This window comes from Larus michahellis, chromosome 5 (genome assembly GCF_964199755.1).
Source record: "Larus michahellis chromosome 5, bLarMic1.1, whole genome shotgun sequence".
Lineage (NCBI taxonomy): Eukaryota > Metazoa > Chordata > Aves > Charadriiformes > Laridae > Larus > Larus michahellis.
The window spans coordinates 87,127,405-87,142,455 of NC_133900.1; the positions used below are offsets into that span (position 1 = coordinate 87,127,405).

Sequence of the window (15,051 nt, forward strand, 5' to 3'; positions counted from 1 at the left end):
CATGTTTTTCCACATTTAGACAGCCAGATGAACTTCTACTCATCTTCACCACGTGCTACTGAAGAGCCACAATTTTCCTACAGAGGCTCAATGTCTTACAAGAAAAAAGGATGCAATATTTAAGCATTGTTGTACTGTTAACAGGTGGTAACTTTCAAATTCAGCAACTGTCAGGAAGTGGATTGTCCCAGCTTCTTGGATATTTACAGAGTAAGCTATTCCCTTCACAGATTTTTTTTTAAAAATAAGTAAACAGAGACAAAGTTTAGATCCCAGCCATACCTATACACCATTACACATGACTTCTTCCATGCTGTCTCCTATCAGTATTGCTTATCAGCATTTGTGCGAGCATCTCGTAAGAGAAAGGTGCCAACAATACACATTCATATTGCCAAGCCGTGAGCTCCTGGTAAAGCTCTGCCAGTGTCCAAGGTAATAGTGTCCTTGATTATTGCTCGAGGCTTGTTTTCACATACAGAACAGACTTACGAAGACAATATTTAAGATCTTCGTTTCCCCTCATCATAAGATTTTTTTCAGTTCCTTATAAATTTGCACATTCTTTAACTGCTCAGGTTCAAGCCTGCAATCTTGTCTGAACGGGTAAAAGTTGTGGTTGGTTTTTTTTTTTCCCCAACCAAAACAATGCAATCACTTTGGAAGCTAAGATACCTTCCCCATGTCAAAAAAATGACACCTCAATACTCAAAATGTCAAGCACACACCTGATCTGCAGCCAAAACTTGCTATAACACAGCAACAGGCCACTAAGACAAATATACAGCTTTCGTCTCCATCATTTGTGCACTTTGAAAATAAAGATTTGCCAGAGATGCAGTGCCAAACTTTGATAGGTGCCACTTGCACCGATCGAGTTCAGCATACAGCTGATCAGGAATTTCTTTACAACTGTAGCTGTGAGCAGCGGTGAAGCCACAAACCAGAATTGAGAACTTTAACATCACATTCAAAGGAACTGACTGAACCAGCACTTGCAGAAACACCTTTATTCATGCTCCTGCTGTGGAATAAATGTGTGAGCTGAGGCTTGGCTGCCTGAAAAACAGTAACAGAAAACCCCCCAATGTTTCAGGAGCATGTCTGAAAAGTCAAAAGTTTTACACCAAGGGAGGCAGGCAGAGAATCCTGTAACACGGAGAATCCCCCGCCTGTCATCTCTTCCCTTCTTTTTATTGAAAGTAATCTATCTTCAACAGTCCCACTCATAAGATGTCAAGAGAAAGGCAATCACTCTCAAAGGTCAGACCCAAGCCCTTCTGTTTAAACTACTGAAGACAGAGCTGCAAACTAGATCTTTCTGAGTCAGCAGCGTGGCGCTCGGACAAGGACTGCATACTGTATGAGAAAAAAGTTCCCAGAGGCACCGCGTCTCCTTGATATGGTCTGGAAAACCAAAACTGGCATATTTCTATACACCATTCTTGTCATTATGAAGCAGTTCACTCTGGAAAGTACTTTCTCATTACATTTCTCACTATATGGTACATGTAAAGCTTAAGTAGCAAGCAAAAACACAGCCTCCTTGTTCCATTAAGTAATTCTCTCAACACAAGCTACAAAGAGTTATTCTCAACACTAAACAACCGTACTGTGATACTTTAGCAATTTCTAGAGTGCTATTAATAATGTAGCAGCAGTATGGCTTTTCTTTGAGTATTTTATCTTTTCTTTAGTGGTATGCAAGATTTGCTAATATGCACATGATTTACGAGATTTCTGAAAAGGAATAGCTTTCTTTCCTGAAAGCAAGGTCCACATAAAGACACACATTTTATTCCAACAGTAATTCATATTATACACCTCTTCCTTGACCGAATAAGCACCCTCTGCTCCCTACTTTTCAGGAGAGACTTTGACCTGTTCAAGCCAGAAACAAGCTCTCTCAAAGATTCACTCTTCATCCCTCACGTTTTACTTTCATTTCTTGCCCTTGTTAAAAAAATGGAGATTAGTGACAAATGTATCAAAACACACACAGAAAGGTAAAAATTACTACCAACACAAGTTTTTGTGCACTGCAAAGTGTTATCAAGGAAACGGTTAAATATTTAAAATTATATAACATTTCTTGAGCATTAAAAGTGAAAAACAGCGTGCAAAGAGGAAGATGTATCTTAACCAACTTATTTCATGACTGATGGAGCTGCTGTGAATATGGCCTGGAGTTCTTCTCTCCATCGCAACGTCAAGGTTAAAAGCACAAATGATCAGCTGCAAAACACGTACTAGGCAAATTGGCAGTGCATTTCAAATGGAGCCATTCTTTACTTGCCCTGGAATGTTACTCAAGCAGGAATGACTGCTTCTAAGATTTATATCTGCAAATACCAGTATTTATACCAATCCAAAAGTGGGAATGACACAAGGACAGTTGTATCAGCACAATGGCATGTAAAATTATCACAGCCACAACAGTTCTGAATACCTGGAGCACATTAAAATTACTAGTGAAGTGGCTGTCATCCTTGGCACACAACTAACCAGGAAACAGCAAACACCAGATTGCTTATTTCTTCACATTTTCAGATACGTATTGATAAAAATAGGGCCATTACAGAATCCAAGTTTACAAACATTTTAATAGTAAGATTTGAAGGAGGAAAGCGACCCATTTAAAACAAAGAGAAGAAACACAGAGTTAAAGGTAGCACACTAAAAGCCTAAGTGATTTTCTTCTAACTATAAACCACACCAATTCCCCACTATAATAAAACGAACAATAATACAACATTTTTCATTCATAAACTGCAAAACCTACAGGAAAGCTTTCCTAGCTGATAACAATAGCATTCTCTCTTGAAACTAGATATGGACTACTTTGATTTGGGGGTATTCAATGCCATTTTGAACAACACAGGGGATAGTTCTTTGTTGCTGTAAGGAACACCTGAGGATCTTGCAGCCTATGTGTCACCTCAGAGCTGTAGGCTGGGGATCACTATTAGTAAAATCACTTATGCACAGATGCAGCTCAAAGACAGAAATTTTATTTCCCACAAAGATGTAAGTGGTTAAACTTAAGCTTAATAGAAACAAAACCAAAGAATCCAACTAGACAAAGAAGGAAGAAACACCTGAGATGAAGGATGTGCTACTGGTGGTTCAAAACGCCTTCCTGGTGATCACGGGAGATGAAACCACACTGCAGAAAAGCAATAATCATTACTTCTATTAGCTGTGATCCCACTTGAAACGCTGTGTGCGGCTCTGGTAATGTTCACCACCAGGCTGTGAAGAGTAACAGGAATGATAAGACCAAGACATTGATTTATGAGAAAGATTACGAGTTAAACACAAGGATCTTTGCTAACCAGCAGTGAAAAGCAAGCACAAGTATCCATGAATATTTGATAGATGTTAACTTATAAGGAGGAGGAGATCTATCTGGTGTGACACACAAGGATTGGAAGTAAAATGATCAAGACCAGAAAAGGGAAATTGTGAGAAGAACTTCCTTTTTGAGATGTTCTACCAGTGAAACAATTATACTGCAAAACCGCTTCATGTTTCAGGCTGTCACAGACCAAACTTTCAGAGGCGTGCTGCAGCCCGCACTGTCCCTCTGGCTGGGATGCAGCCTGGCTCGCCTGGCCGTTCCTCGGAGACCCCCAGAGAGCTCTGCTGAGATTTGAAGGGACAAGCAACAGCTGATGGGGCCACCTGCAGAACAAAGTGATGTATACGTGTAGAATCACACCGTAGCAGTGCCAGAGGTTTGTAAATGAGGAATGAGCAGAAAAAAGTAAATCTACACACACTGACTGCGAGCCATAAGCGCTGACCACCACGAGGGGCCCATCAACAGGACGGACTGACAAGCAGTGCCAAATTACTGGCACCTCTGCCACGCTTTTGATGCTTCCACGTGCATTTCCACCTGCGTTGGACTCCCAGTGCAGAGCAGAACGTGCATCGCTTTTGGTATTTGTACCCCTAATGAAGGACATCATTGGTGGTACTGGGTACGTCACAAGCCAAATACAGGTAAGTAGCAGATGCTACGCTTGGTGTTCAAAGATACATCCTTCAAACATCACAGGCTTTTTACACCACTTGTGACCATAGGAACCCTCATTATTCTTAGGCAAGTGAACACTGAAAGCTTTGTTAGGAAAGGGGAGTTCTTGAGAAAGAGAGAAGCTTACCGTCAAATTACACTATTTGTCCAAACGGTATTGCTGGACTTGTCACTCCTGATACGTACAATGTCAGGGTGATGATACACAGTGAAGCTTCCAAAAACAGCCTGGTTGCACAGAGACTCTTACGAGAACTGTCTTTCAATCTGTACCCTGTATCACCCAAAGTGACTGCTATTAATGAACAGATAAGTAAGGGATAACCTGTAATCAATACTGGAGTATGCCTGGGTTTTTCCCCCCACCAAATAACCACCTTATTCAAGAGTTACAGCTTCTAAAATTACTTAGCTAAAGTGACCCCCTTAAACGTCTAAGTTCACTTTGCTGGAACGTAATTTAATCAGTTGGGCCCCTGTCTTCCCTAATTTATATATAAAATGTTTTGGAAGTTTTTTTCCACTTGCAACAAATGTTACCCTACGTGGTGAGATAAGTAATAACTGAGCAATTTAAAAGGCAAAACAATTAGAGATATGACACTGTTGTTCAACTCAACTCCGGTTAATGACTGTTTCCTCAAAAACATTTTGAAGCAAATGTACATTTTGGCACATATCTACCTTCACGTACACTGATACACAGACCTTGATAAATCTACAGAAATATTGGAATTCAGTCACATTTCAGGTGCTGAGATTTAAGCCTCTGAAACCAGACAGTTCCCTAACCCTGTTACAGGTTTTTTCTAGTTTAATCTTATCACTCCTCATGCACATATCAAGTAGATACCATGATGCTTCAGCTCTGTAAGCTTGCAAAATAGACACCGAAATTGTGTTAGGAGAGAATTTTTACTGTACCATTAATGAGTATTATGTTAGAATATATTTCAGTAACATGCACAGATTACCTATGAAGATTTAGGAAATACAGGTATTTTAGAAACTAACTGTAACCCGAGGGGAAAGAAAACAAAAACAAAAAACCAACCCCCAAACATAAAAATGTAAAATTTCAGCTTACCAAAGGGAAAAATACCCAAAACTTTTTTCTGGAAAGATGTGTCTACTTCAAACTCATTAAGCTCCATTGTAATGCCAAACAGTGACTCTACACACACAACATAGAGCTAGAAAATACTGGAAAATCTATTGACCCTCACTGTGTAAATGGGGGCCAGCTAGGGTATTGTACAAACTCAATTAGTGAAAAAAAATTACAATATATATTAGAGATTACAAAAGAGCTGTGGTTCTATGTCCCGTAAAATATTTGAGAGACTTACTGCCACAGCAGTTCAGTGAAGTGAATAATTTAGTAAAATTCAAGAACAATGGATATGAATATGATTAAATGTCTACAGAGACACTCTATAAAATTTGTGCAAGGATAACATTTTTGGCCCAAGAATAACACTGTTTCTACTCATAGTTGATAGAATAAAGTTACAAGAACTATTAGGTCAAATGCTTGAAGTCTCAGATCCAAATCTTCTTAGGATATCCATGCCTTTTTCCTTATGGGCTGCATTATAAATACAACACAACTAAGTGAATTATTACAGGTAAAGACACTTTCCCCATGAGCTCCTATAATAAGCAACTGCTAAGCACGGTCCACCAGAGAAGGTGTATTATTTTCTTTTCTGATGGGCTTACTCCTTATAGTTGTTTTACAAAGAACATTGAAAAGTGAAACACCACAGACACCATCTTCCGCAATGTTAATGTGATACAGGAAGGGGGAGAACACAGTCCTTTCATCATGTAACTTCTTCAGAAATTAAAATGGAGAGGGACAGCAGGTGTTGCCGGAATAGAATTTTTTGGTTTTCAATGGTTTATCATGCTTGAATGGTTATCCTTCTAGCAGGATTTCTTCATGCACTTTCCCTAAAGGTATGTGTTGAGGTTTGGGCTGGACAGGCCACTACACGAACAACAGATGCTCTCTTTAAATTGCTCTCTCCCTTCCCAGAAGAGAAGGGAAAGAAAAGAAGGGAGAGACTTATGGGTTGAAAAAAACCCTAAAACTGCTTTAATAAAATATTATTAATAAAAATAAAATATCATAATAATATAAGAAAATACATACAATATCTACTAAACCGTACAGAGCTCCCAGGATGACGTCACCGGCAGGCACTGGGGTAGTCCCAGACTGGACTCAGTGATGGATGGGAATTGTATTCCGGATCTGGAATCAGGAACGCACAGATAAGGATCAAAGGCAGATGAACAGACAGAATCCTCCTTGGACACCAGCCATTGAAGAAGAGCTGACCCTTTGATCCCTCAGCTTTTACACTGAGCATAGGGCAGATGGGATGGAACACCCCCTTAGTCAGCTTTGGGTCCCCTCTCCCCCTCCCTCCCACAGGTGGGACCCCTCTGTGCTTCTCTGCTTCCCACCCTCCAACAGGGCAAATAACAACATTAGCTGACCTTGGTTGTTATAGCAATAAGTGCAAGCAAAGAGCCTCTCTGCGTACCATTCCTTGGCATTAACTATAAACATCAGGCCTTATGACTGCTAGAAGCAGACACTGTCTGAAAAATATGCCATTAATTTCAGAAAGTGCAATTAGTTGGAAGAGACTTAACTTAAAAGTAAAATTACTGAAAAGAAAATCAGTTCTGTTCTACCTCAAACCAGGACCACATATAAAAATTATGGTGAGCATCTCAGTAGCTGATTTACCCAGAGGGAGAGAGCGTGAAGAGCAAAGCAGGCCTCTGTCTCCATTTCTGCATGGCTGGGGTTATTCACACATTGTGCCAATTTATTCACATAGGAAACACAGAGGACAAGCAGCAGCGGGTACGCCCCTGGGTAAATCTAATGGTTAGAGAGCAGCAGGTCAGAAGGTTTATTGAATGTAACGGACAAGCTTTAAAATCTACTTAAATGCCAGGTATCTGAAAGCTAAGTAACTTTCACATAATTTTACATTAAGTGTAAATAGTCACACTGTGTCACAACAGCCCGAATGCAATTTTCCAAGGTTATACGGGGAAACTCAGCATCTTTCCCGCTCCTTTGCCAAAGGGACTTTTCCTTCCAAGGCCAAAGTTACCGATATGTGGGATATGAGCTATAAATCAAATAATGGTTATACGCAGTCTCACCATGTATGTCACAGCATCTTTCAGATCAGATTCTGTAGGAATGTGTCTGAGAGAAAATGGTCACGTGAGCCAGCCTCCCTACTATGAGAGATTAGATTAAGGGCAAAACAGGTGGTAGAAGATGAAATTAGTACATGGGGAAAAACAGGAACTGAGAAAGTAGAAAACATGTGCTAATGACTAAGCAATTTACTATGTGAATTCTTGTAACCAATCTGATGTTTGAATGAACTGCATGGACAGCGCGTGGACAGTGTAACTAGCTAATCAGAAATAAGCAAGTGGCATGTACGGCTACAACACAGGGTATAAAAGATGATGATCTGTGCTTAATAAATGGCTTCTGTTGATTCACATTGGATCGTCTGGAGTCCAGTTATTTCTCCTCAAGATTCAAAGATTGAGTCAACATTTGTGTTCACAGCATTACTCAAAAATACCCAGGGAATCACTAGTGTCACTGAAATCCTTAGTAAGAACAGAAATAGCATTTTAAATGCCACCAAATAAACTCTTTTTTCTTTTCTTTTTAAAAAGCACAGCTCTGGTACCCAAATTCACTGTAAGTAAGATGTTTCAGCTGAGTAGGACTTACTTGCACAAATAAGTAATGTTATTGAACAGTAAGAGAATTACATTATGTCAGAAGGATCTTTCAATAATTTCTGCTTTTTTTGGTTAAAATTTCTTCCCAACCAGCTGCAAATATACCAGTGGCGTATAATGGAAATCTTTCTTCTTTTTTTTTTTTTTTTTTTTGTTTAAATATCTGTTATTCTCATTCACCTACAAGTCAGGAAAACACTAATAAATCCAACATGAAGCAGCAAATAATCTCCCACTGGTATGTCAGCCAATTTCAATTCTTGTTTTAAGAACTTTGCCTAACCGGTTTAATTATTTCCTTCCACTGTGACCACAGCTCTTCTTTCTTGTAATTGGAAAGAAACTGCAGATTTGACTAACCGTTAACTTCTGGAAGTACTTAATGACAAAATCACAATGAAATGACTAGCCTTTGTGCTGCAAGTCTTTGACAAGACCTCACATACTGGATTTCTGGTTGAAAGCACCCAATGCATCCTTTCCCAAGTAATCACTCTGAGGACTAACAAAAGTCAGCTGCATGGCAAAGCCAATCAAAACCATGGAACCTTAATGAGGTCAACTAAAATGATGCGAGATTTGTCACAACTTTTGTATCCAGTTACCTAGTTGTGAATCACCCCACCGTCAGGGGGAACTGCAAAGTCAGATCATCAACACTGTCTACAGGAAAGAACTGTGACAGGAGAAGTCACAATGCTCCTTAGGGTGTTAAAAAAAGCGTGAAATGTAAAAGCACCAATATTTCTTCTGTTTCCCACCTCCCTGTCTTACACTGTGATCAGCGTGGGAAGGCTGACCTGTGCAGACGTCTACACGGACACATACCAAAGTAATAAGAAAAAAGTCTGCAGTCTTCTGCTCCTTGAATTCCAATGCAGGTTTAGGGCATTAGATTGCAATCTCTTTGAAAGAGACATCTTCACAGCTTCTGGAAAGCAGACACAGCATTGTACAGATAAGCAGCCCCCAGAAAACGTCACAAAGAATGCCCGAAGCTAGTCCCCTCTCTCCTGCCCCCTGAGAAAAAGTGTTTTAACAGCTAGTTAAAAGCTGTTTAGTAATATTGCAATTAGTGTAATTGCTTCTTTAGTAATATTTGTCCTTAATTTCATTATTTCAAAAAGATTGGACCTCCCTGACTAATTTCACTGGCCAGAAATGAAAGTTGTCTTTGCAATACTGTTATTACACTGATAGAAGACGACAGGGTGGGAGGGCGGTTATCTAGCAAAACGGATAGGCACCAGTGTTCTAATCCAGCAGAGATGAGGGTTTCTACACATAGTCAGTATGTTTCTATTTGTAATTAGGGCCTTATTTAAAAGTACTTGGGTGACTACTGATCCTGCAAGCTCATTGCTATAAACTACAAACTTCCCATTAACTTTAACAGTGCAGTGCAAAGCCCAATGTTTTTAATTACTTAGTTCTCTTATAACCAAAATTAGCAAGGAATAACATGCAGATCCCAGAATGATTTAAAAAAATAATTAAGAGAAAATAATGTTTAATATTAATACTAAAGTCACATCAAATAAATTTTTAACATGACTTTCTTATTTTTGGAAAGTTCAAAAATTTAAAGAGGTGTCCATAAGACTCGCAAGTTCCATACATGAAGTCCTTTTCTGGTCAAGCAAGTATGATCATAATATGGCATAAGCAGAACTGTACTGTACATGCAAACAGAATGATACTAATTCAAAACCTATCATATGGACGAGAAGCTCAACATGAGCCAGCAATGCGCACTTGCAGCCCAGAGAGCCAACCGCATCCTGGGCTGCATCAAAAGAAGCGTGGCCAGCAGGTCGAGGGAGGTGATTCTGCCCCTCTACTCCATTCTGGTGAGACGCCCACCTGGAGCGCTGCGTCCAGCTCTGGAGTCCTCAGCACAAGAAGGACATGGACCTGTTGGAGTGGGTCCAGAGGAGGGCCACAAAAAATGATCACAAGGCTGGAGCCCCTCTGCTATGCGGACAGGCTGAGAGAGTTGGGGTTGTTCAGCCCGCAGAAGAGAAGGCTCTGGGGAGACCTTATAGCGGCCTTCCAGTCCCTAAAGGGGGCTACAGGATGGATGGGGAGGGACTCCTTATCAGGGAGCGTTATCATAGAACACGGGTTAACGGCCTCAAGTTGAGAGAGGGTAGATTTAGATTGGATATCAGGAAAAAAATTCTTTACTGTAAGGGAGGTGAGGCACTGGAACAGGTTGCCCAGGGAAGTTGTCAATGCCCCATCCCTGGAGGTGTTCAAGGCCAGGCTGGATGAGGCTTTGAGCAGCCTGGTCTGGTGGGAGATGTCCCTGCCCATGGCAGGGGGTCGGAACTAGATGATCTTTAAAGTCCTTTCCAACCCGAACCATTCTGTGATTCTGTGATTTTCCCCCTGTTACAAAGGCAAGGTTGCTCTGTCCTAGTCACATAACATTTTATAAACACACGGAGAAATTTCAGGATCTGCTTCAAGTCTGATGACAATTTTCAGGAGATGCAAACCCACAACATAAAGCCACATTTAAAAATCCAGGGATTTCCAAAGAGAAAGGACAGATTTGAGAAACAACCTACGGTAGGAATGTATCTGAGAGAAAATGGCCATCTGAGCCAGCCTCCCTACTGTGAGAGATTAGATTAAGAGCAAAACAGGTGGTAGAAGATGGAATTAGTACATGGAAAAAATGGGAACCAAGAAGGTAGAAAACATGTTGTGCTAATGACTAAGCAATTGACTATGCGAATTCTTGTAACCAATCTGATGTGTGAATGAACTGCACGGACAGCGCGTGGACAGTGTAACTAGCTAATCAGAAATAAGCGAGTCGCGTGTACGGCAACAACACAGGGTATAAAAAATGATGATCTGTGCTTAATAAACAGCTTCTGTTGATTCACATTGGATCGTCTGGAGTCCAGTTATTTCTCCTCAACCTACCATTTGTAATACAAGTAGAAGAGGCCTGGACTACGCTGACATTTTAATTTCAGGGACAGAAGAGACTCACTCGATAGTGTGATTAGCCACAATCTGATCTGAATACAGGTGCTGTTATGGTCAAGACAACGGTACAGAACAGAAGAGACATATTTTCAAGAGGAAACTGAAGCCCCTCCAGGGGTCAGACAGTCTGCGTTACAGTCCATCTCAGACTTAACAAGCTACAGTTAAACAAATGATCAAGACAGCTACTTGCTTAAAAGAAGAGAAGTAAGTGGAAATGTATCAAACACTTGAGTTTTGATCAAGTTAAAAACATTTAATTCTTGCTATGTTCTAGTTAGGTGTCCATTTTGTCATTAATATTGAAGCAATTTCTTTCCTCGATGATCGATACCAGAGTACTTCAACAGTGTCTATGTTCGAGTAGCTATCTTAATTTCATCCAAAACATAGTCCCATCCACAATGACAGAGCTGTCACATGTTGAATATCAAATTTTCACACATCCCGGGATCCCCAGGCCCGCCATTCATCTCCTTCTGACCGCGGCCCCAGGGCAGGCCCCGGGAGTCCCTCTGCACCCACGCCCTGCCGCACACCCTGCCCCTTCCCGGCACAGAAACGGGAGCGCACAGAGCAGGAGAAACAGCATTCCTAAATAAAACCGCCGCATCCCCAAAGCAAGAGACGGAGGGAACCATGACTGCCGACAGACTTGCCTCTGCAGGGTGGGTTTTCAGCTCTGCTCTGCAAAGAAATAGGCTTTAGGCCTCGTAGGAAGCTGCATCTTTAGTAATGCCATGTTGAATTGACAATTCACCTCCTTTTGTGGGTTTTTACTTCATCGGAAGCACATAAAATAGGAGAAATAAGCAAAAGAGCCTCAAACCACCTGCTCAAGACAGCCGGGACCCGGGTTCCTCTCTGGCCCAGCCCCCAGCCCTTCACTCCAGCCAGTCCCCACAGCCGGCTTCTGTTCAGATCAGAATTCAAATAATTCATTTTAACCTTCCCAAGCAGAAACAACACCTGCAACAGGGCAGGGAGGTGGCTCAGGCTGGAAGTCTTAAGGCACACAAATGCAGTATTATAACTCCTATCTTTACAATTTCTGCACATTTCAGAGTGTATCTTTCTGAGACAGCGGCCAGCCAAATGGACTTTCTCTTTTTATTATTCTAAGCTTGTGGATCCAGCTCTTCTTGAAGCAGCGACTCCTCAGCCACATCCTGGGCAACCTTCATGTTAGATAGAAATGGCTCACTGCACACATTTTATTACGACTCATGTATACAAATGAAACAAGTTGATATCAGATGAATATGCCTTTCTTTCACAGTACAGAAATATATCTACATTATCTTGGCACTATAGTCCTATTAAGGACTACGCGATCGAGACACACAGACCTAATAAAACACTTAGACAATGTAAAAAAAAAAACAAAACACACCAACAAAAAACAAACACGCAAGCTTTTAGCAAATCATGCATCTTCACTGGAACATAAGATGCTTTGCAAATTTGTCAGTTACCTTCAATTTTTCATACTATAAAAAACTTTATAAGAACATTCCAGCATTTTGAAAGCCTAACCTTTAGTTTTTAAACTATACACATATATGTAGAATATTTTAATACATATAAATTATATATAAAATACACATTGAGAAACATCTGGCATCAAAACAAAATCCTTCAACTTCATGTTAATTAAACACTTAAGTTAACTTTACACCGTAATTTTTTTTTCATTCTGACTTGCTCAAACTTTGCAGGTAAGTTTCCTGATACAAATACCCTCAGTCAAATGCAAACATTATCATAACCCTGAAACCCAATTATTCCCCCAGTCACACTGTTATTAGCATTAGTCCCCTGGAAATGCTGACACTCTTGATGTCAAATTCAGGACTCTCAGCACCAACCTTCATGAACCCCTGAAACCTGAGGTTTCAAAATTCTTCACTTGTGGCGTGTTCAGAAATGCTCACATCGCTCTGTTTATGGCGAGACAGACTGTCCTTCCCTTGAAGTCAATTCAGTACAAAACTTCTGTTTAAGCACTTTACATCATTACTGGAAGGAGCTTGTCTCTGTGCTAGCAATTGAAAATTAACAAAGACTAGTCACATTAGACTTAATCTGACCAGCCTGAACCCCTCTTTTGGAGGATTTTTAAAAACAAACAACCACCAAACAAAAACAGACAAACAAAAAAACCCAACAAACAAAAAACCCAAACCCAAACAACTCCGTATTCAACTGGAAAAGTTAAGTTAGTGCTCTCTAAAACCAAAAATATAATCATAATAAATCATTAGTCTCCTTGTAAACCAGGGCAGTACAACTGTAGCTCTGAGCAGGCCACCTGTCATTTTTGTGAAATTATTATGTTTGTGATTCTCATAATAGTTTATTGACTTGTCCCTGACTTCTCTTTAGTTCCATTATCTGCGGAAAATATTTTCTTATAATTTAATGACAAAATGAGTTTTTGAATAATGAGGACTTGTGGATATGTAAGGGAGGAAGTCATACGGAGCTGGGGGGAATAATTGAAGAGTCTTTTAATATAGGCAGTTTTTTCCCCTGAAATACTACTTGCTGAATATACTGCCACCTTCTGAGCTGATAAAAATAAACAAAGCCCCTCTGCGTGGTGCTGTAATACTGTGACTCCTATAAGAACTATCAGAGCAGCTGCTACCCTCATTAAATTAAAGATAGTAGCAAAACGTAATGGATCTTAATTTGTACAGCAATGAGCTCTGAATAGATTGCTAATTGTCCTGATAGATGTTGATTTTATCTTTCTCCTGTGATTCTTCATTTCTTCCTTAATCTTGTGACAGACACGAAGATGGGGAAACTGACACCCCAGGATAAGCCGAGACAAGCCTGACTAAATTCTGAATGGCTTATTTTGTATTTTATAGAAAGCCCTCTCTGAAGGAGGGGAAACATCTCCATTGTTTTCATGACCATATCACAGTTACTCCTCTACAGTGCAAATTCCTTTTGCCTGAAGCAACCTGCCTTATGTCTGAAAGCATTGCTCACATGAACAGGGATACTTTGTGTTGCTATCACACATTGCAAGGTAGACTGGTATGGGATCAACTTAGACGTTTAATATAATGAGACTATGAGCATCTCGACTTTCAATGAGGTAAAAAAATAGCTGTAGAAAATGTGCATATAGATTGGCATGTCAACAGGTCTTCCTAGATAAGATGCATATTATTACAAAGGTAACAGATATTATTAAAAACTTAAGCTGGGTTAAATGTGAAATCCTAAACCAATTCCTATCAGTTTCATTGGGGTGGGGATGTTATCATCATGATGCCTGCCTCAAAAAACAGTCAAGTTACATGCACATCACGTATTTATTAACAAGCAGAAGTTGGAGAATGAAAGGGAAAAGATAAATGGGGACTATTTAGTAGTCTTTGTAGGAATAAACTTCCATCTGCAACATGAAAATGGTAGTCATTGGGATTCAGACAGTAGCAGGTGCACTGGACTGTTAGAAGTCCTCATGTAAAACTCACATTAATGTCACAAACCTTTTGCCACAGCGACTTGTAGCCATCCCTAAGGAATACGATGACAATCGCACTGAGCACATCTGTGCACAGAACGGTTAATGGGAAAGGGATGAATGGCTTAGCCCTTGCAAAGCAGGAAAAAATCTTCAGGCTTAAGCGGCACAGGTGCACCAGATCAAATGTTAATTGAATTTAGGTACTTTGGTCTTTTCAAGGGGCCTGAACACAGCAACGCTTAGAATGTGGTACTCAATTTTTAAATATCTTGAAACTGCAACAAGCTACGTAAGTCCTGAGAGCTTTTTCTGTTTCTTCCTTAATAACACAGCTGGTAATTACAAATATATAGGAAGGATTAAGAAATCTCCTCACACTGACCAGACCATAGAAAAAGCAAAATAGACACCTTTACCCCAAACCCACCTAGCAGTGTAATTCAGGTGCCTTGCTTTTCCTTGTAAAAAAGGTGGCCTCCCCACTTGAAATTCACAACCCTTCACTGTGAATTATGCTTTGAAACAGATCAAAAACAAATAAAAAACTCATGCAACTGTCTTCATGTGAAGTATGGCTGGCAGGTGCTCTGACTACTCAACGGCTACAGCAGCCCAGCTTGCAGGGATCTTTATTACCTACCAATTGCTACAAAACACAAACCCTTCAGGTGAAGCTTTTGCAGTTCAGAAGGGAGTAACAGCTTCTGCAAGCCAAACC

The 15,051-nt window shown here is 40.3% G+C and overlaps 1 long non-coding RNA gene across 2 annotated transcripts in view; it reads right to left on the minus strand.

The window, feature by feature from the left end:
* LOC141743679 (uncharacterized) overlaps nt 1–15,051 on the minus strand; it is a 120,519-nt gene that overhangs the window by 93,784 nt on the left and 11,684 nt on the right. The window lies entirely within an intron of this gene.